General features: G+C 40.2%; 1 protein-coding gene across 7 annotated transcripts in view; it reads right to left on the bottom strand.

Annotated features, from left to right (window-relative positions):
• Positions 1 to 22,022, bottom strand: part of ARMH3 (armadillo like helical domain containing 3) — a 126,774-nt gene that overhangs the window by 47,707 nt on the left and 57,045 nt on the right. The window lies entirely within an intron of this gene.

Genomic DNA, 22,022 nt, shown 5'->3' with positions numbered 1-22,022 from the left:
CAGGAAATGTGAACTGAGCTTGATTACTAGTTAAAGATGTTTCCTTGAGGAATCTTCTGGGAAAACATAATGGCTGAATAATGGCATGTGGTTGAATTATATATGGCAAAGGTTCCAGGAACTAATTTGGCTTTTGCACATGTTGTAGCCAATACTGCTGTTCAATTCCATGCTAGGGGGGTCAGTCAGCTTAAAGCAATATTTGTTTTTGTACTACTCTGGAATGAATCTAAAGTGCAGAGTAACGTCAAAGTATCACATGGTTCCAGAGCACATGCAGAGTTCTCATTAACAATGAGCTCCAGCAAGACACTAGAAATTCACTAAAGCAATGGACTTTTGGATTCAGCAGGGAGTTGGACTAGCAATTTCTCTTGGTATCCTAGCAGTTTAATTCTAGCTGCTGCCAAGAGAAGTTCTTCCAAATTGTGCTGATGCACATCCCTTCTCAACATCCCAGAAGAATAAGAAATTCAAAACAGTGATCCCCTTGGCTTGGAGCATATTGCCAATGTGTAACATATTCAAAATTCAGCAGTGCTCACACAAAAAATAATTACTTATGACAACTGTAGCTTCAACCCTGATAAATTTATGGTAAAATGCCCTTACAGATAAAGCACATCTCTAAAAACGTAGTACAGATGCAATACTTGTGATGAGAATTCAGCTGAAAAAAGTAAAGTATTAATATTCTCATCCTAACATTGTCACACACTAAATACTGCCACCATTGAGGTTACTAGGATAAACACCAGTAAAAGTGCAACAACTGAAACTGGGTATTATGGGATGCAACTAATGTTCCTATGTCAGGTTTGCATTCTACCATAAATGTAATAACAGCATCTCTAAAATGAGGTGAAGGAACTGAGGCTGTAGCATAAGTTGCTTTTGAAAATAAAAATATTTTCCCCCTTAAATAGCTACAGTATCATTGAATGAACACAAAACGTCTACAAAGTCTAAGCCCACATATACTTGCACAGTTTACATTACACCAGTCAATTATCATTTGCTAAACTTTGTTGTTACTAGGAGGTATCTACCACCTTCTATTTGAAGTTTCACTGACATCACATCTCACCCCCAAGTATCTTTCTGTTATAACACATTGTGTAAAGATGACAGCCCATTTTAGAAATCATGTAATACAGCAGCCTTAGCCAAGCTGGTGCCCTCCAGATCTGGACTACAATTCCCATGAGCTAAACTATTGTGGTTATGCTAGTGCTGCCACAATTCAACATATGTCAGTCGGGATTGGGTGGGGGGATCCGAACCCATTAAAATTATACTGTTTTTTTTAAAAAAATGGGAGAGCTGAGGGACAGTGTTAGCCTGGTGTTCTGAAGCAACTCCCTACTGAGTTTTCAGTTATTTGTTTGCTCAGCATCAGCAATGTGCATGCTGGGGAATAATTTACCAGAGAATCTAGCTTTGTATGAGGAACTAATCCACATACTCACTGAGGTATTTTGTAAACACTTCTGGAGGTTTATTTTCATCCTTTGTATTGATGCAGATGAGCCATTTAGGAGACATGTAAGTTCTAAACCACAGAGCCTAGGGCTTGCCGATCAGAAGGTCGGCGGTTCGAATCCCCGCGGCGGGGTGAGCTCCCATTGCTCGGTCCCTGCTCCTGCCAACCTAGCAGTTCAAAAGCACATCAAAGTGCAAGTAGATAAATAGGTACTGCTCTGGCGGGAAGGTAAACGACATTTCTGTGTGCTGCTCTGGTTTGCTAGAAGCAGCTTAGTCATGCTGGCCACATGACCTGGAACCTGTACGCTGGCTCCCTTGGCCAGCCAGTAAAGCGAGATGAGCACCACAACCCCAGAGTCATTCACGACTGGATTTAACAGTCAGGGGTCCCTCTACCTTTACCTTTACCTTTAAGTTCACTATGGGTTTCCCAGTGCACATCTTGGGGGTCTGAAAGGCATTGGGGCTTGGATGCTCAGACAGAGTAAAAGGCTTGGAAGTGGGGTCGTGGTAAAAAAAGAGAGAAACTGTTTATAGTCCAAATCTTGTTATCAACAACCAGCCAAAGACTCAGCAGAACTACAGGTGCAACTAACTAAAATGCAGATGGATCCAAATAAATGTGCCCTTGATTCCTTGTTCTGGCAAAGGGGTGTGTGCACACAGACAGTTCAAGGATAGACAATACATCGAGTACCGAATTTTTTGCTCTATAAGACTCACTTTTTCCCTCCTAAAAAGTAAGGGAAAATGTGTGTGCGTCTTATGGGGCGAATGCAGGCTGCACAGCTATCACAGAAGCCAGAACAGCAAGAGGGATTGCTGCTTTGACTGCACAGCGATCCCTCTTGCTGTTCTGGCTTCTGAGATTCAGAATATTTTTTTTCTTATTTTCCTCCTCCAAAAACTAGGTGTGTCTTGTGGTCTGGTGCGTCTTATAGAGTGAAAAATACGTTATTTGTTTTTCTGGTGCTCTTCTAGATACTAGGGATTTTTCTTAATTTCTTGGCTTTTCTTCTTATATTTATCTTGGATTTGTAGCTCTGCAAAATTCACTTATCTGTGGATTCAAGCAATAGTCAACTCAAATGTTGTTTTTAAGAAGTTACAAGGTACATTCTTTCCACAACTGTGCAACTTCAGAGATGTAGGGCAGATAGCCATGCCTGAACTGCCATTTTCAGGAAGAGAGCCTGAGGAATCAAGGCAAATAGTAGTGACAAGTTCTAGACATTACTGACAACTGAAAAGAACCAAGTCACTAGGCCCAGATGGTATCCTTCCAAGAATTCTTAAACAACTCAAATGCAGAATTGCTCGTATTCTCACAAAAATATATAACAAGGTCAGCCTCTGTACAAAACGACTGTAAGGTGCTCAAAGTTATGTCAATGTTTAAAAATGGATCCAGAAAATGGCAGTCTAGTTAGCTTAACATATATTCCAGATAAATTGTTGGCAAGCATAAAATTATCAAGCACAAAGAAGGACAAATCCTGCCAAAAAAAGAAACAAGGCTTCTGCAAAGGAAAGTCCTGTCTCATTAACCTTTTAGTGTTCTTTGAGTGTCAATAAGCAAGTGCATAGCGGTTAATCCAGTAGACACTATTACTTACCTTCACAAAGTCTTAAGTGGCAACTAAGATTTAGTGCAAGATATAAATGTTGAAACAACTAGAAATACTGACTACATTACTATCAGATTCCACCGAAATAGAAAGCTCTGATTCACACCTTGTATCAAAAGCTTTGGGGAACATTTTTTTTTTTAAGTCTTTCTTAAAAAATGTGAGAGATGCCCAATCTGTATAGGAACTGCACTGTGAAATACCTTTGTGTCTTATTATAAAATAATTCCATCAAATACAATCTCTGCTAACAGTTACAGAGAGCAAACATAATAAACATTCCTCAGCCTCTCTGTTCCCAAGTTGTCTACTTAAAAGACAGCCTGCTCCCACCTGATCTTGCCCATCTGTTGAGGTCTTCAGGAAAGGCCTCGCTCAGCTTTCTACAGGTGTGAGATGTGCAGCTGGAAAGAATACAGGATAAGGCCCTCTTGGCTACAGCACACAAACTTGGTAGGATCATCTGGCCCCTTCCTTATTTGACCTTCTGACATCTAGAGAAGAGTGTCTCACTTCAACAGGCCTTCAATATTTATTTGCTCTCCCTCCTCGCATTGGTGTTGATTATTTTCCTGCTGCTCTTGCTCTCACTCTGTGTTTGAAATAACATTGTTTATTCTATTTTTTTGGTATGCAAATTTGAGGACATCTGGGTGGAAAATAAAATGGAAGTATTTAGCACCCTGTGGCTCCTAATACTGCTAACTGGTAGTGAAGTAAGGGCTGCCCTCTGCCTACATTTTGTAGAGCTGCTTCCTCTGTTTTCTAAAGCACAACAGGATATTTAAAGAGGAAACAGCAATACGATTTTAAAGCAGCAGCCAAAAAACTAAAAGCAAAACATGCTGTGTAAGAATTAATAATAATTAAAGAAAAGAAAAAGCCAGTGTAATTAGCACACAAAGCATGGAATGGTCTAACTAATCATGCCATGAAGAAACTGGATAAAAAAGTGTGCACTTTTATGGAGCAATTTAGCCTGGCAAGCAATTAATCCTGGAAGTACTATGTTAAATGAATAGGTTTCCCTTTAAGGAGATTGCATTTATCACCAGTAATGTATTCCAAGCAATTTGTCAGATGATCACAGACTTTACATTTGAGGTGGTTATCTAGTCCACACAGAAGAGTGATTTCTGACCGCCAGGAAAGAATGAGTGTGGTCTATATACTAAAGCAATGATAAACACCAAGGAATAAGAGTACAGTATTAGAGCCTTCCAACCAATACAGCAATCTTTCATGTAGTCTAATGCAGAAAAGGAAGAAAGCCAGGAACTCAGCATTAGCTTTTCATGAACTAATTTATTTTGCACAGGGTCTCATACATAGAAAGATAGAGGAGGCCACAAAGGAATTCTCCCAACCAAAACTACTTTATTGAATTCTAGTAGGATGCATGTCATAAATCAATTCTTTACCAACCCATTTTCCAGTTCATAATTGTTTGGTTTAGTCTTATTGAAACAGAATACATCAGTATGCCACCTTGGATTTCACAATTGAAGAAAGGTAGGATACAAATGTAAGAAATAAATGTTTTTGTTTTTCTATTCATTCATTCATTCATTTGATTTATATATCACCCTTCATCATAAGACCTCAGGACAGTTTTCTAGATGAGAGTGGGAAGATATTTGGCACTGGGTGGAATACAGAAGATGATTGGCCACTTAGGATGGTTAACTAAACATTCGTTTCCTCAAGTTCACTTTACAGCTGGTTTGTCTTGTCTCCTCATATTCCTACCATACAATTGCAAGAATTTTTCCTTGTGGCAAAGATTTTATTTTCTACATAACTCTCCCCACCCTTCTTTAAAGCTTTAGTGGCTGTATTGGGGTGCTTAACTCAACTGTATGAATAGTTGCAGAAGGGAAGGGAAGAACTACGGGGAAATGAAATTAAAGGTTTACTCCAATGAAGCTCAAACCCCACAAAGCTGCTGCCCTTGGAAGTACCAAATATCCAGTTTCACTTATTTCTCTGGACACTGAAAAGGTGTTTGACAAAATATACTGGCAATTTATGTTTGTTTCTTTGGAAAAACTTTGATTTCCTCAAGAATACATGAAGTGAATTAGAATATTATACCACTCTCCTAAATCGCAAGGGCAAATGTTGGTTTTGTTCACAAGCAAGTAGAATTTAAATTAGCTTTGTATGTGGATGAATTACTATTAATTAATAACTTTGGTAGTGTCTCAAGATATATGATTAACTGTTTAAGTCTAAATTAATGCCAATGGGTAATTGTAAATCACATACTTTGTATACTAATGGGCAATTTTGCTGGTGCCCAGATGTCATAACATATCCTGACATTTTTTGTTCTGATCTCCCAAATGATTAAAATGAATTTAAATAGGCTGGTAATGGCTATACCTAAGAATTTGGGAAGATGAACATCATTCAGATTTAATATTTAAAATATACCAAAATCACCAATCTTTGTGAGGTTTTTCCCCTTCTGTTCAATTTGACACATTATTATTATTATTATTATTATTTTAAAATACTGCCTATCATTACTTCCTCTGACTGCAAGAGATGCAGGTCAATGAGTGTTGTAGGTAAGCAGATACTTTAAGAACTGGTAAGTTTTGGAATGTAACCCAAATTTGCAGAATCTAAGGTAGCCTAGGTGGATGTGGGGTATCAGTGAGCTCCTGCTGTAAACACCCATTTGCAACTTTGAGAACACTTGCTCTCAAAGTGTTCTTGCTGACCAAATCCACCAAGCTTCCAATTAAAATCTCTTGTTCTTCAGCAGGATTTTATGTTATTCTCCAATATGTTATGTTGCCTTGTCCTCTCTCTTTTGTTATACAGCTAATCAACTTAAGGCTAACCACACAGTAAAAGGTGACAGGACAATTAGTCATCTGCACAGCAAATCCAATCCTAGCAGCAATGCCAGTTCTGTCTTGCCATACACAGTGCAACACTGCAATACATCTTGCTATAATGGATTAATCCGAACGAAGCTCACTGAATTCATCAGAGAGGAGCCAGATGTGAAGACTGCAAGAGACATGCAGCTTCCGCCACCTCTTCCCTGCCCTGCTGTCACTCTCAATCAATTCAAATGACAGATTCCTGCAGTCCACCAAGCTGTGCCACTGACCAAAGAATAATGAGGAGATCAAGCTAGGAACATTCAGCTACAAGCAGCTTCCATCCAAAATAATATCCTGGGTGCTCAAGTCAGAGCAAAGAGGATAAAAGCTGTGCAGCCAGAAACTAGTATTGAATTAATAGATCCTTTGTTCAAAAATCGAGCAGTGGAAATGGATTCATGCTTAAGAAGAGGTCCATCTATTATGTCCACATGTAAAATTACAGAACCCAATTAGACCACATTAGAACCCACATTAGACCACATGTGTGCTCAGGACCTCAATATCTTAAGGACTGCCTCTCCCCATACACTTGTCATCTGGGACCCTTCTCTGTGTCTCTCTTCCCTGAGAGGTTCAGAGGGTAACAACATGAGAACAGGCCTTTTCTGTTGTGGCTCCCCATTTGTAGAATGCTCTCCCCAGAGAGGCTTGCCTAGTGCCTAAAGACATGTAATTATGGAACCAGGCAAAAATGGCCTTTTGCCATTAAACAATCTATGGCACGGGTGTCAAACACAAGGCCCGCGGGCCGAATCCGGCCCGCCAGACCTTGTCATGTGGCCCATGTAGCCGCTGGCCTTCACCTTTTATTCTCGCTTTTTTTTTATTCCCGCCTCTTCAGCGCATGCATCTCGGTCCCCGTCGACGCTGCCGGCTGGCCGGCTCGGCCCTCAGCTGCCATGGCGACGCCCCGCCCGCCTGCCCTTCCGGTCCGCTCTAGGCCAGCGGAAGCCTCCGCTCTGTGGTGGGGGGGGAAGGACGCAAGCGCGGCCAGCGGCTCGCGGCGATGACGTGACAGGGCGCTTGCAGCGGCGTTGTTTTCAGTGGCAGCTAAGGTGAGCGGTGGGTCGCCCGGTGGGGAAGAGTGTGGGGTGTGTGTGTTTTCATGTACACAAACATAAATATAATTGAATGCAGTGGCAATAATTTATGATAATAAAGAGTGGACACATAGTCCTACAGATACAACCGGCCCTTTGATGGTGACCAAACTGCTGATGCGGCCCCCGATGAATTTGAGTTTGACACCCCTGATCTATGGCCTTTTAAATGGGAGGGGATTCTTATTTATTTTTTCTAATATTGTTTTATTGTCTTTTATTATTATACTATGTAAATTAAGTTTTTAATGTTGTATATAACCCTGTGATCTTTAGATGAAGGGCAGTATATAAATTGAAACAACAACAACAGAATCCCAGTTCACAACAACATGTAAGACACAGGAGTGGAATTTACATGGACATGCATTTTTTAAAAAATGGAGGAGAAAAGTCCCAGGAGCCAAAAACAGATCTACCTCCCATGGTAAGACATTAATTTCCTTGGAGGTCAATTCACACTAACTTAATTTTAATACAACTTTAACTGGTATTCCAATGCTTGAGCCACATGCAGCAAAGTCATGGTTTGATTGATCATTTGAACCCTGCCCAGCAGCTTAACTATTTTTTTGTTTGCTGACAATAAATCACTATCTGAAACCGTGGTTTGTTGTCGGCTTACAAATCATAGTTTGTTTTAACTACAGTTTAGTGTTACATGAATTCATCACCTTTTCTAACCGCAGTTTGATCACCAAAACCAGGATCATCAAGCTACAAAGATAAAGAGCAAGAGCAGATGGAAACCAGTCCAAGCTTTAGAAAAACAATACATGGTGTGTTTGAGCATTTATGGGACAACTTGCAGTTAACTTATGATTTGGGCTTAGTGCTGTATGTGAACTGTGCTTGGTCTTTCAGTCATGGATGAATCTTTCATAGGAGGAAATGCAGAATTACTGTTGCTAGTCAACAGGGAGCTCCCTGTCAGATTGTCAGGCATAGCATTAATCATACTCAGGCTAATTTTCTCTCATAAATGACTACGCTTCAAAGCTGGAGCTCATCCACAAGACCCAACATGCTGACAAGCTCATCGATAAGAGGCAGAATGAGGCAACTGCTCCAGTTTTTCTTCTGAGCTTAGCTTTTTATTCAGTGAACTTTTAAAAATAACTACAAAAAGCTATTTGCAAATAGCCCGCTTTTAAAAATTAATATTTCACAGAGTAATGTTTTCACACATGGCTATAACAATCATAGAATTGGAAGGGACCTCAAGGGTTATCAATGAAGCAAATGAAAATAAATCCAAAATGAAGGTGGGAGAGAAAAATCACTAGCGTAAAAGAGGGACCTTTCATCTGTTCACGATTTTCTCAGTAAACCACTCCCTCTTACATTCCCGATAAATTCAAATCAGAAATCATCACCTTGGGCTGGTCAGAAGTCTAACAGACCCCAGGAATTTATCATCTTGTCATCGCCCTGAACACTCATAGATTGCAAAACCACCTTAGGGTTGCAAAACCACCTTTTAAATGGGATATGAATGTGAATTGTACAGCAGCACCTCCCAAATTCCCTTCAGATAGTCTTACCAGTTTCTCAAAGTGGCAGAAAATATGCCACTAATTTCAATCAAAACCCCAGAAACTTAAAGCATTTGTAAACTGGCATCTCTTTATGGTGGCATGAATTAGCTTTCAACGTGCAATCCCTAATTTTGAGGTACAGCAGCCAGGTGCAAGAACACAATATTGCACAGAACACAATGTGCAGAGGGAAAGTGAGGTCTCACTGTTCTTACTTGGACAAGGAGAGATCCAAACAAAAAAGGATCAAATGTTTCAAATCTGATTTCAGCTCAGGGTTAAATTTAGTAAGTTACCCCATTCTGGCCTTCTGGTTCACACACTTCCTAAATGGCTGCAGCTGACTGTTTCTGACAGTGCAGAAGCTACAAGAGGAGACACATGCTATGAAAGCATGACTTTCTCCTGCCAGCAATTATCTCTGTGCAAACTGAAAGGCAACAAAAGTATTTCAAATGCTAAACAATTAGAACAATCATGACTAGCATATGGTAGGCACGCTGCCCTGAAAAACTGAAAGAGCACACCTGCATCAGACTGGCTCGACTCAGATGACTATGAAAAGTTAATGCAGAAAGTTCATAATCCAAAGTGGGGGTGGGAGAAATCAACTAAGGCACAAAATCACAAGCAAGCTCTTAAATAATTACTTAAGGGAGAATGTGTATGAATAAAAGCTACTTCTGCTTTGCATTTTAAAAAGGTAGAGGATTACTGGATGGTTAAGTCCAGTCAAAGGCAACTATGGGGTGTGGCGCTCATCTTGCTTCAGGTCGAGGGAGCCGGTGTTTGTCCACAGAAAGCTTTCTGGGTCATGTGGCCTGCATGACTAAACTGCTTCTGGTGCGACAGAACACCATGACAGAAACCAGAGCACACAGAAATGCTGTTTACCTTCCCGCTGCAGTGGTACCTATTTATCTACTTGCACTGGTACTCATTCAAACTGCTAGGATGGCAGAAGCTGGGACAGAGCAATGGGCGCTCACCTCATTGCACGGATTCAATCTGCCGACCTACTGATCGGCAAGCCCAAGAGGCTCAGTGGTTTAGACCACAGCGCCACCACTTCCCTTACCTTTTACCTCTGTTTTGCATACGCATTAATAACAACCTGTTTCTTTGAAAGCCTTGGAGACTCCACAAAGGTTAACATGCAAAACACATCATGTGTATCCTATCGCCTACACATCTCAGTGCACACACACATACAAGTATTGGATTAATTTACCCAGTAGAAAACCCTTCAGGTACAGGCAGTACATTTCCCCTTATTCTGAGCCTAAGCAATATCATTAGTCCTTGTTTACTGCCTTTACCGTCCCTTAGAGTCCACAGCACCAACTCTATTTCCTCCAAGCATATCAGGATTTCTAATTTCACCTAATAAATATCCTCCTCACAGTTCAATAAACCTGATATTAGGAGGTCTGGATGTAGGCTGACATTTCCTTAGCTGTGAAGACAGCAGGTACTCTCCAGCATCTCCCCAACAACCAAGGAAACCTCTTAACTAATGAGGAAGAAAATAATGACTGTAATTAATACACAAAATGATGGCACTGGTCTAATTAATCATTAATCAACAGTGAGAAAACACCTTTTTTGAGCTTTCATAATCTCTTAGGAAAAATGTCCAACAGGGGTGTCGCTGGTGCCCTGCGGCTCAGATTCCTTCTGATCACAGACAATATAAATCATATGACAAAAAAGCCTTCATTTTCATACAGAATTTCAGCTTCTTGAAGAAACATCAGTCCCTGGTGCAAAAAATATATCAGAGCACAAAGGACGCATTACTGAAAGCAACACATACCTTGCCCTTTTGGACTTCTATATGACGCCTGTTTCCATGAGTAGCAGCAGCTTTAACATCTGACAGGCCTCTTTCGTTCCAATTAGCATTGCTAAAGGTAACACACCATGACTTAACACATGCCCACCCCACTACTGGCAAAGAGAACTTCTGTTTGCAGAAGACAGTAGGCCAAGCAGAACTGCAAGTCAGTGGGTGGCCCTTTGAACCCAGAGTATGTTCTCCAGTCTCCATAGATACAGGCTTTAGGGAAAACATTGCTTTCTATTCTTCAGTATCTCATAAGGTGGCATTAACTCCCAGGGGACAGGAACTAGCTCAGCCAAACTTTTCTATCCCCATAGGCTGGCATTTGCAGACAGACAGGTACTTGGCTTATGAGGCACCTTTAACAACTGAAAAGAAAACATTCATTTGGTGACTCATTTAATTTGCATTCCCTTTCCTTGCAGCCAGTGTTTTGGTGACAAATTATTCCCTGTTGTGCCGACTGGCATTCCTTGAATGATCGGCACCCAAGCCTACACATCTAACTAGAAAGCCATCTTCCCTTTGCACTCTGCAATGTCCTCTTGAGTACATGGGACTGTAATCTTTGCTTTTATCTCTGGGCCATTTCCTTCCTCTAATCTTCTTGTTCATCTCAGGGACTGGAGCTCTGCCAGTCACTATAATCACTGTTTTCTGTTGGCAATCAAGGTAGGCACTTTGTTACCTTAATGAGCAGATGTACTTAATGAGCTGATCCAGTCCTAAAGGGGGGGGGAATCAAAACTGCAAATCTGTTTCTTCAGCAAAATCAGCCCACACCCCAATTTTATCACCTATTAATTAAAACATTATTGGATACCGGAGTGTCTGTTATTCAATAAACACAAGTCTCAGGGTACCAGGAGTAAAACAATTATGTTTGCTGTTCTTTTCCATTTAAGCAACAAAAGGAAGAAACTGCTTGGTTCTTACTGGCGCACAGGGAGGGGGTTGCAATTAAAACCTCTCTATGAAAGTCAATCTTTGAATCAAGACGTTCAAAGCCAGCTGGAAAGCGAAAATGTATTTATTCAGGCATACATATAACCCAGGCAGACAGCAACAGGAACATGATAAGATCGTGTTCAGCTGCATTCCATAGGAGCTGGTGGTACGTGGATATTGTGGAGATCAAACGAGCTTTTGCCTCTGTACTTCCTGGCCTTGTGCTGAAACCACACAGTAAGAACATGGGGCGGGAGAACTCCCTAAACATGGAAAGTTTCCATATTGAGTCAGGAGACTCGGTTTTGCTGGAATAAGATTAAGAAGCGGTTCCAGTCATGTTTAGCAATACACCACTCTAAAATGGCTCATCCCCATGAAATAAGTTGCAGAGTACTAAGGAAGAAGTGGGTTTCCTCTTTACTTTCTCATTTCTTCCAGCATTCTTATCTGCCTAGATAGAACAGAGAGACTTCCAAAGACTGCAGGACAGACTGTGCACCCTTATTTTTCAGTAAGCCCAGTGAACTTAGTAAACTTGCATAGGATCAGGCTGCCATTTGTCTTCTGCCATTATCCTTCAACTATGCCACACTCATACCATCTTAGAAGAAACCAGGTGTGAGAGAGAAGCAGGGGATAGTATATTACCCTGGTAAGGTGGCTTTTGGAAAACTGCCTTGCCTTGTCAAAAGGAAAAGCCACCACCTCATGATTCCCCTCCTCTTGTAATGGGTATCAGCTTCCAATTACATCTCAACCAACAAGAGGCTCTGGGAAATTTGGCAGATGATTTATCTGGCTATGAGCAGAAAAATCATAGAATGAATACATTTGTTAATGGCATTCAAGGTGGAGTGCCTCATGAAGTTTTTTGACACACACAGCAAAAGCTAGCGTAAAACAGGCCTAACATCTGACTGCAATTGTTATTCTTCCAGGGAGACATGTGGAAAGAAGCCAACCAGCAGAAAGGGAAGCTATCATCCAAATTATTGGGTAATCTGATAGACAGCAGAACCATCTGCACTGGTTGTTGCCACTTGTTCAAATAATGGTACTCAATAATTTTTTCCAATGGCAATAATTTTGGGCAATGAATAATTATAGCTTTGACCATGCTAATTAGTAACAACAAGCAAAAAAATGACCAGTATTTGATATAGGTCTAGGAGTCTCCAGTTAAAACCTCAGACTAAAGATGTACTAAATAAATCTCTAATTGCAATCCCTGTTTCTATATGCCCCAAACATTTGGACTTTTACATTTCCAGAGATCCTTCATCAAGACATTCAGATTGATCCTATTTCCTCTGAGACTTCTACTCCAAGAGGTTCCTCTTAATTTACAAACATTTATCTGAGCCATAGGCAGCATATAAACCTGCTGAGCACAGCATGACAGGAGTGAAATCACTGAATGGAGGGAGGAGAGAGACATGGAATCATGGGGATCCTTGGGGATGAATTTGACTGACTTTGAACTCCATTAAGAATGATCCTGGGGGAAATACCACAGTTCTTCAGCAGGGAAAATAGACCGACTTCTAGCAGACACTGAAAGACTCCCACGACAAGATCTGAATTCTGAGATATAGGTTTAGTCTGAGATGCATTTAAACATTTAATTAGATATGTAAATATAAGTTAAAAACAAGAGTGTACCAGTGGAATTTGAGTCTCTTTGAACAGTACATCCCAAATGCACATCACAAAGCAATTTTCAAAGTCCTTTTGGTCGCAGAGCAAGTTTGCCAAAAAGCCTGTTCTTCAACAATTACAAGCTCAAAGCTGTACATTCTTTTAGATTCAGGCATATGCTTGTTTCTTTCATCCCCACTTCCCCATTACCCATTCCAACACATTACATCATATTCCCACAAACACATTTTAAATGGCCCAAGCCATTCAGATGTTCAGAAGTTGTGGATCAGGCAACTAACAGCAAACCTGAATTTCAAAGGTGTTCTTCAACCACTGACCCACTGGGGGGAGGGGGTCAATCCATCCTTTAATTAATTAACCATGAAACCTTTCCCTTTTTTTTTCTTCCTGTGAGTCAATGGCCCTTAGTAGAAAAAAGGTTCCTTATCTCTAAATTAGAGACAATCTCACATCCAAAAGAGGCGAAGTCATTATAATTTTAGAATTCAGAGGGATATATATTCTGGACAGCATATCAAGAGTCTTAGAGCAACTATCAAAACAGTAATGTTATGGACAAGTAAGGAAGAAAGAGAAATTCATTTGAATTAGATTTTAAAGTGAAATGACCTGATTTGTTGGTCATTAGTTGGTCAGTTATATGTGGATGAAATGCAGCTATCAATCAGATTATGCACTTCTCCAATTTTTCCAATACAGCTTTGGTTCCCAAAATATGACTCAAAATGGATTTTTGCAGGAAAATTCAATATGCAATGCAGGTGAAAATGTATAAAATGCATACAAGCTATACATGATTGTCTTGTGCATTTCTATTTATACCGGGGGGGAGGGGCGGACAGGATGAAATTGACCTATGGCTGCACGCACATGAAGTTGACATGGACTAGAAATATGCTGATTCACCCATCTTTATGTATAAACATGTTAAAACATGGCAGCTGGCGAAGAATTTGACTTATTAAGAATCTCAGTTTTGTATTTTTTTACACTGTAAACCACCCCTGTGATCCTTGGATGTAGGGTTGTATATAAATTTAATAAATAAAAACAATAAAAAGCAATTCTTTTAGAAAAGCAAGTTTCTAGTCCTTAAGAATTGCAAAGATTAGTTTTAAATAGATGAGCCACACCTGGTGAAATCAGGTGAAAAAAGATTCTAGTGGAAGTGGGTGAGGGTAAAGTTCAGCCTCCTGCCCAACTCCCGGCTCCACCACACAACTTATAGTGGAATGGTGCAAATGAAGGCAAATAACACCACTAGGCATGTTATACAGATTGCTGAATGAAGGTTTTGTTAATACACAATGCAAATCTTACAAGTCCTACATCTTGAGCTCAATTTCTCATTTATACAGCAGAAACTACCACCCCCTAGCTTAGACCACCTACCTTAGAAGTGTACAAACCAACAAGAAAAAGTACTGAGCAGGCTTGTGCATATACTATGCACTATATAAATAATTAATAATAAAGCCACATAATGCAGGATTGACTTGCTAGAAATATTATCTCTTATGTAAATACTAACTGCAAAATATGCCGAGAAGAAGAAAAAACAACAGGGTTTTAGGTTGCTTCTGCTGAGAAGTTACACATGAAGCTGCACTGTTCTGAGAGATTAGCTGAAAGAACAGGTGGTAGCTCCACAGGTTTTGCATGGATACATCAAAGCATATTGCCTTCCGCTTTATTTCTTCAGCTACCCCGTTTAAAATCATTAGTCCAACTGGCTTGGAAAAAAGATTGCTCTTCCTTTGGAGGCCATCTGCTCTTGATGCTCAAGTCCCCAGCTAAAGGCAGAATTTTATTTCAGTCAAAAGGAGCTGTGTCGGGGGGAAATGGGGAACCATACACCCAAATTATCTCCTTCCTCCTTCCCTGCCATTTTGGAGCATAAATTCCTGTCTGCCCTTCAATTCAATTCAATGTTATGTCTACGTCAACACTAACAGTGGTTAAGGACAGCTAGATTAACCTCATTTTTGTAGAAGGGGTTGATAGTGGGATGTACAGTGGTACCTCGGGTTACATATGCTTCAGGTTACATATGCTTCAGGTTACAGACTCCGCTAACCCAGATATATTACCTCAGGTTAAGAATGTTGTTTCAGGATGAGAACAGAAATCGTGCTCCGGCGGCACGGCAGCAGCAGGAGGTCCCATTAGCTAAAGTGGTGCTTCGGGTTAAGAACAGTTTCAGGTTAAGTACAGACCTCCGGAACAAATTAAGTACTTAACCTGAGGTACCACTGTATATGTTAGACCAGTTAATAGGATCAGATAGAAAATTGTTGTCATTTTCAGTTTTGTGGTGCAGACACCACTAACCCACTAGACCTGAAGGGCAATATATCCAACTGCAGCACCACCACTAACCCACTAGACCTGAAGGGCAATATATCCAACTGCAGCACCCTTTAGAGTCGATTTATGGGCCATCAGCTTTGAGTGCCTCAAATAATTGGATCTGCACAGAAAGCTAAACTCATAATAATGGTTTATAAAAGTTTATTGGAATGCTGTAAATTGATGTTCAGGAACTTAAGAGATGCATGGAATATAGATTTAGAGTGTTTCATTCACTTCAATTGATGGAAAGTTGCTTTAGCATCTATATGTATTGTTTTGTTAGATTTAAAATTGAAATTTATTCAGCAAACATTGGTGTTCCGAGTACATTGAACTCCACAGCACGCCTTTATCAGAAAAAAACTGGCTAGTTCTTTTGCTGGCAATGCAATGCTAAAAACACTTCTTTGAGGTATAATATGTCCCAGGATGTTTTCTTGCTGCTCAGAAATTATTGTTCATCTTAACTCTGTTCTGGAAAAATCCTTTATATCTGTGGGTGTTCAGACACTCTTAAATTATAGCACTAGTCAGAGGATGAGCAGGTGGACAACAAAAGTGGATTTCACAAATCCTTATGGTGGCTAAGAAACTTATATTGCAAGTCTGGAAAGATAAACCCTGGACTTTCCACTATTCAGTGGTCTGAAGTTCCCACTGGCTTTTCTATGTTCCACTGCACGGCTTGTAAGCATCCATCTGATTTTGGAACCTATTTGGACACAAGGAATCCCTGTATGTTTAAGCCTTTATGTTTTAAGTTAGGATTGATGGAATATTGTTAATGTCAGCTGGCAATGTTTCTATCTCTTTGTCTCTCTCTTTCCATCTGTTATTTGCAAAATAAATTTATTTGCAAAATAAATTATTTTTTTCAAAAAAAGAATAACCAGACTTCCTGCTTAGCTGAAAGTTGACACCAGAGTTTGGGACTGGTTTGAAACCATTTTTGTCCATAAATGTTGTTCAGAGCAGTAGTAAGAATTTGTGCTCTAGTGGAGATAGTTGTATCTGAACTTGGGGAGGAAAGCTGCTGTCAGGGTCGACAGACACAGGCAGAGTAGTCCAATCACCTCAGTATAAGAGGAGCTTCAAATGTTCACAGCTTGCTTGTGATTGCATAACTATGTAATTAGGAGAGTTAGCCCTGCACAGGGCAGACCAGCTGCCATAACAGAAACCCAAGATATTATATGAACACCAATTCCCACAGTATCCACACACCTTTGTGGAAGCAGACATCCTTAAAAATAAAAAAGGAGACACAAGATGTAGAATAACAACGTACAATATTTTGGTCAGATATTTTTGCCACTTCATGAAGTGTTGATATGCAGAAGGAATGAATCTTTGAAAGATACCTATTTAAAAAGCTAGCAGGGGGAAGAAAAGGCCTGGGAAGTCAGGGCTCCCTATCTCTAGACTTGCCATTTATATGTGTAAAAGTAACAATGTGTAACTCTTCTGTGCCTCACATTGCACACCCACACCCTGCCAAAAACTCACTTTAAGTTGCTTCCGTAGCTAAGAAAGTTACAGGGGGTTGCAGAAATATATTACAAAGGAATTTTTAACCAATGAAATATACACAGCATCAAAAGCAGCTCACAAAATGCCTCTTACACCAACTGTGCAATATGCCTAAGGCAATACACATATACCATGTTTCACTTAAAAGAAATGCAGAGGGAGAAAGCACTATATTTTCTCTCTCTATGAAATGCATTAGCCACATTTCATGAGGCGCTCCAAGCAGCCTCTCAAAATTGCTACCTCTCCATTCCCCTCAAGAGCCTGTTGCTACTTTCCCCTCCTGCCTGCTTTCTTCTCCTTCCCATGTCATACCCCATTGTACAACGTCCAAAAGGGGGGGGGGAGAGAATCTATGTGAAACCGTTCCATCTGAGAGGGGAAAAAATATCTCTATCCTATTCCTACAACTGCATTTTAGAACCTATTCCAGATCTCAGCGATAAACCCAACAACAACTAGGACTGCATTTTTAGCCACTTGGCTGCTCTTTGTTATCCTGCAATTTGAGATCAACCAAGCTAGATTAGCTGTGACAGTATGCCAAAGGTCATTACTGTTAAACGCACCTCAGTGAACAATATAAACGGAGTCATTATACTGCAACTAGATGGAGTTTATTATGGGGGCATAACAATCAGTGTTGATGAAGCCAAAAGGCACCTAAGGAAAAAGGTGTATAAGAAGGTGAAAGGGAAAATCTAGCTTTAAATGTGCCCATTTATGCAATGTGGCAGTATAGGACACTGCTATCCACAGGAACAGGCAGATTCATACACTCCATATTCCCAGGACACCAAAGTAATTTGAATGGACAGGTGGGGGAAAAAACACTCTGGCAGAAAGGAAACCCTTAACAATACCAATAGTTTCAGATCCTGCACTGGATTAGGTTTGGACCCCAAATGAGAACAATTATTGTGATATCTGGAAAATGTTTAACAGCAAGACCTTTTCTTACTTTCAAGTATGAGGTTTCTGAACTGGTACATATACAATGAACAGGCTGGGATAATAATGAACATCCTAGGGTAGCCCTTTCAGCCTCCCTGTGTTTCATCACGTTAACTACCTAGAAGTTTGACTTACATTCATCAAGCACCTGAGCCCAACTATAATATGATCACCTCTCAAATTCTGTAAGAGAAATCACCTGAATATTAAATCACTTAAACTTCAAAAAATTACAGCCCTACTACTGCCAACACAACCCGACAGCTAGCATATCCATTATATACACATGCAGAAATTATGTTCTAACAGCAGCCGCACCTCACTAATCACTCTCGTGACAATGCTGAACGCAGCAGGGCCTCGTGTATTAGAAGAGGACTGACAAGAGCAACTGCAGCAGAGCAACTCTGCATTCTGAGATAATAAAGCAAGCAGCAGCATTGAGGCAGAGACACCACAATGGACAGCACCAGAAGAAACACAATTACCCAAATGAAACATCAAAGATCTATTAGCCTAGGTAGCATAGCAAAGACTTCACTAGCCAATTTCAAAATGTTTCAGTGGGGGGAAAGACCTTAAATGATGTCACTGCATTACGGATAATGGAGCAATTGAATCTATTAATCATGGGATTAATCTATTTATTCACCTTGAGAAAATTACTGATCAGAAGAAAGTCTATTAAAAGAATACAATGATTCAGGCGCCACCTCCATCACTTAGTAAGCAATCAGAGGATGTCCTTTCAAACCCTGCATTAATAAAAGCCTCATTAAATGCAAACCTGCAAGATGTTAATGTAAAGGGGCTCATTAGCCTGGAAAAATTGATCGCCTGGAAAGCTGCTTATTTCCTTACGGAAGTGAAGGTCAGCTTTCCAGTTATCGACCTTACAGCTGAGCACCTCAACCAACGCAGCCAGTCGTTTTACATAGGAAACCACCACATGCAACTTGAAAATATGGTAAATTCTGCAACAATCAAGGGTGACTGGACATTGCCAGGTTTGCCATTTTGACAGACGGAAATATATTCCACAATCATGCTATGCAGATGGAGACATGAGTGCTGGGAAGAGGATTCAACTTCCTGAAAATGATAGATTTTAAAATCTTTTTTAAAAGCAAGCTTCTAGCCTCTGTGACTACAAGGATAGTATTGAAAGTCTATGGACAATGCCTACTGAAATCTCAGCGTTAGGGGTGCACAGGTGGTGATGGTGGTGAGTTAAAGATATGTCGTCTTTTACTGAGCCATTTACTTTGCTAGCGAGATTTGGAAAATCAAAAGTTCAAACAAAAATGCACTACAGGCTACTTAATACTAGAATCAGCTAAACTAAACCAATGGCACAAACAAAGTGGAAGGTAAGGAGAAGAGCATTTTGCCTCAAAATCATTTGAAAACAAACATCTGGTGTAAAATAGTACTCAAAATGTAAGACCTTGAACAAAAAAATATAACATGCAAGCACAAAAGGTATTATATGGGAAAAAGTGGGAAAATGCTGAGCAATCAACAAGGACCAGATTACTAAAAGATCTCCAACAGAGCTTGGGTATCACTAATGTGACTTCTCTTGCCCTTAAGTAATTTAGAATAAAATGATCCCCTGCATTAAACTAGAAAAACATTCTGAAATGATTCCCCCCCCTTTTTTTTTTAAACTGAAGAATGCCTCAAATGATGTACTGTATGCTCTGGTTATCTCTGGTTATCTCCCGCTTGGACTACTGCAATGCGCTCTATGTGGGGCTACCTTTGAAGGTGACCCGGAAACTACAACTAACCCAGAATGTGGCAGCTAGACTAGTGACTGGGAGTGGCCACATAAGTCTTGAAAGACTTACATTGGCTCCCAGTATGTTTCCGAGCACAATTCAAAGTGTTGGTGCTGACCTTTAAAGCCCTAAATGGCCTCGGTCCAGTATATTTGAAGGAGTGTCTCTACCCCCATTGTTCTACCCAGACACTGAGGTCCAGCACTGAGGGTCTTCTGGTGGTTCCCTCACTGCAAGAAGCCAAGTTACAGGGAACCAGGCAGAGGGCCTTCTCGGTAGTGGCGCCCACCCTGTGGAACGCCCTCCCACCAGATGTCAAAGAGAACAACAACTACCAAACTTTTAGAAGACATCTGAAGGTAGCCCTGTTCAGGGAAGCTTTTAATGTTTGATGTATTACTATATTTTAATATTTGGCTGGAAGCCGCCCAGGGAGGTGTGGGATATAAATAAATTATTATTATTATTATTATTATCATCATCATCATCATCATCATCATCCTCCTCCTCCTATGGCCAAATGGCTCCCACTATTACACAATCCATTTGTAAAATAGAGGAAAACTGTATTCTATTTCTATTTTTAAAAGAAGCATAAAAATGAAGGAAAAAGAATCATCCATCCAAAATAAGCTGAACTAATAAAAAGAAACTGTACATTGGCCTATGCAACCAACCTGGACTCTATAGTCTAAAGCACTCTGAAACAAGAGCAGAACTTTACCCTCCTGTGAACAGATCAGGAAAAATCACAGTAAGTCAAAGAAAAGCTCTAATAACAGAAGCGAAGAGGTTGGGGTTAAAAGATACGCAAGAAAAGATTTGTAAAGCCAACACCTCCCATGCAATATCATGTTGCTTTAACATCTATCTCCAGAGTGAAAGTGAGGGAAGAACAGAACTACCATCACTACCTCCAAATGAAGAGACAAATTTAAGAAAGCCCTAAATAAACCAACTACGACATATCTGCATAATGCTCCAGCAATTTCAGGCCACCTCCATCAAAACAGTTGTGGGTCAAAACTAAAACCCACAAATTAATAGGGAAGAGTATGCCACTTATCATAGTTTAGCAAACTAACCTCTCAAAACTACATATAATGAATCAATGCTTGCCAGGTAAGAAATTCATCAGTAAGAAACTATTTCTCATTCAAGTTAATTTAGTTTTACATGCAAGTTTATAGACGTGGAATGCAAGGAACGAATTTGCAGAGCAATCCTAACTGTGTCTACTCAAAAGTAAGTATTATTAAATTCAGTGGTGCTTACTCCCACATAAACAGGTTTAAGACTGCAGCCTTAAGTATTAGTTGGGCAAACAGTCTAACACCAAAAAGGTTTGCAGGATCGTTCTCTTTGCAAAACTGCTAATACAGTCTAGTGGCTGTTTTCCTATTGTCCAAGAAGATCAATTATAGTAAATAATTGTCAAGGAGCCTGCAGAGGAAATAACAGCCAGACTGTTCTCCAGTCACATCCCTCCAATTTGCAAGCATAATTCACTTTGTTTCTACTCTCAATTCTAGAGACCTTTCTAAGCAGTCCCCGCCCCCGCCCAAAAGATTCAGACCATGCCAAGGGCAGGCTCAATCTTCTATGGCATTTTAGATAGCAACCCCCTACCTATGACTGCCTGTTCAGCTGGTACATTTAGAGCATTATCAGTCCCCAAGAGCTTCATTTAACTCTGTTCATGAAAAATAAAGAGCGCAGCAGAGTAAATCTTGCAGAACCTATATATAAGGACATGAAATTCACAGGCCTGCAGAGAGAATCTTTAATGGTGGTTTACAGACACATAAAATTACTTGGAAAATGCCTGGAGGGAGTTTGTTTTCCACATGCTGTCTTCCTGAGCAAAGAAACTGGAGACACCACAACAAAGGTAAGTTTTGTGTCACAGGGGAAGCATGACTTCTGTGCCTGACTTTCTAATCCTTCTTACCCTGACACAAATGACTAGCTCTTAGGGAACTCAAGGGGGAAGATTTGGTACTTCTTAGTGAATCATGGGGCTGTTCAGTTTTAAACTTCCAGTTACATAACCCCCAAACATTTAAAAGTAACTTCTCTCCCAACCTGGCTAGTCTCCAGTCTTCAGCAGTAACTGCTGCTGAACGAAAAGGCAAGGGACACAAATTCTCAAACAGCCTCTCAAGAAAGATGAATTGCAGGCTCTAGCAATTAGTTGTTTGCATGCCCCTTGAGAAAGGAATACTCTTCAGGCCATAATCTGCTTTTAAGTATTGGTTTTTATTCCAATCTTTCATTTTAAATATTACCTTG

The sequence above is a fragment of the Podarcis vaucheri genome (assembly GCF_965113315.1).
Source record: "Podarcis vaucheri genome assembly, chromosome: 5".
Lineage (NCBI taxonomy): Eukaryota > Metazoa > Chordata > Lepidosauria > Squamata > Lacertidae > Podarcis > Podarcis vaucheri.
Note: the sequence above shows the minus strand (reverse complement) of the source record. Positions and strands in the feature narration are given on the sequence as shown.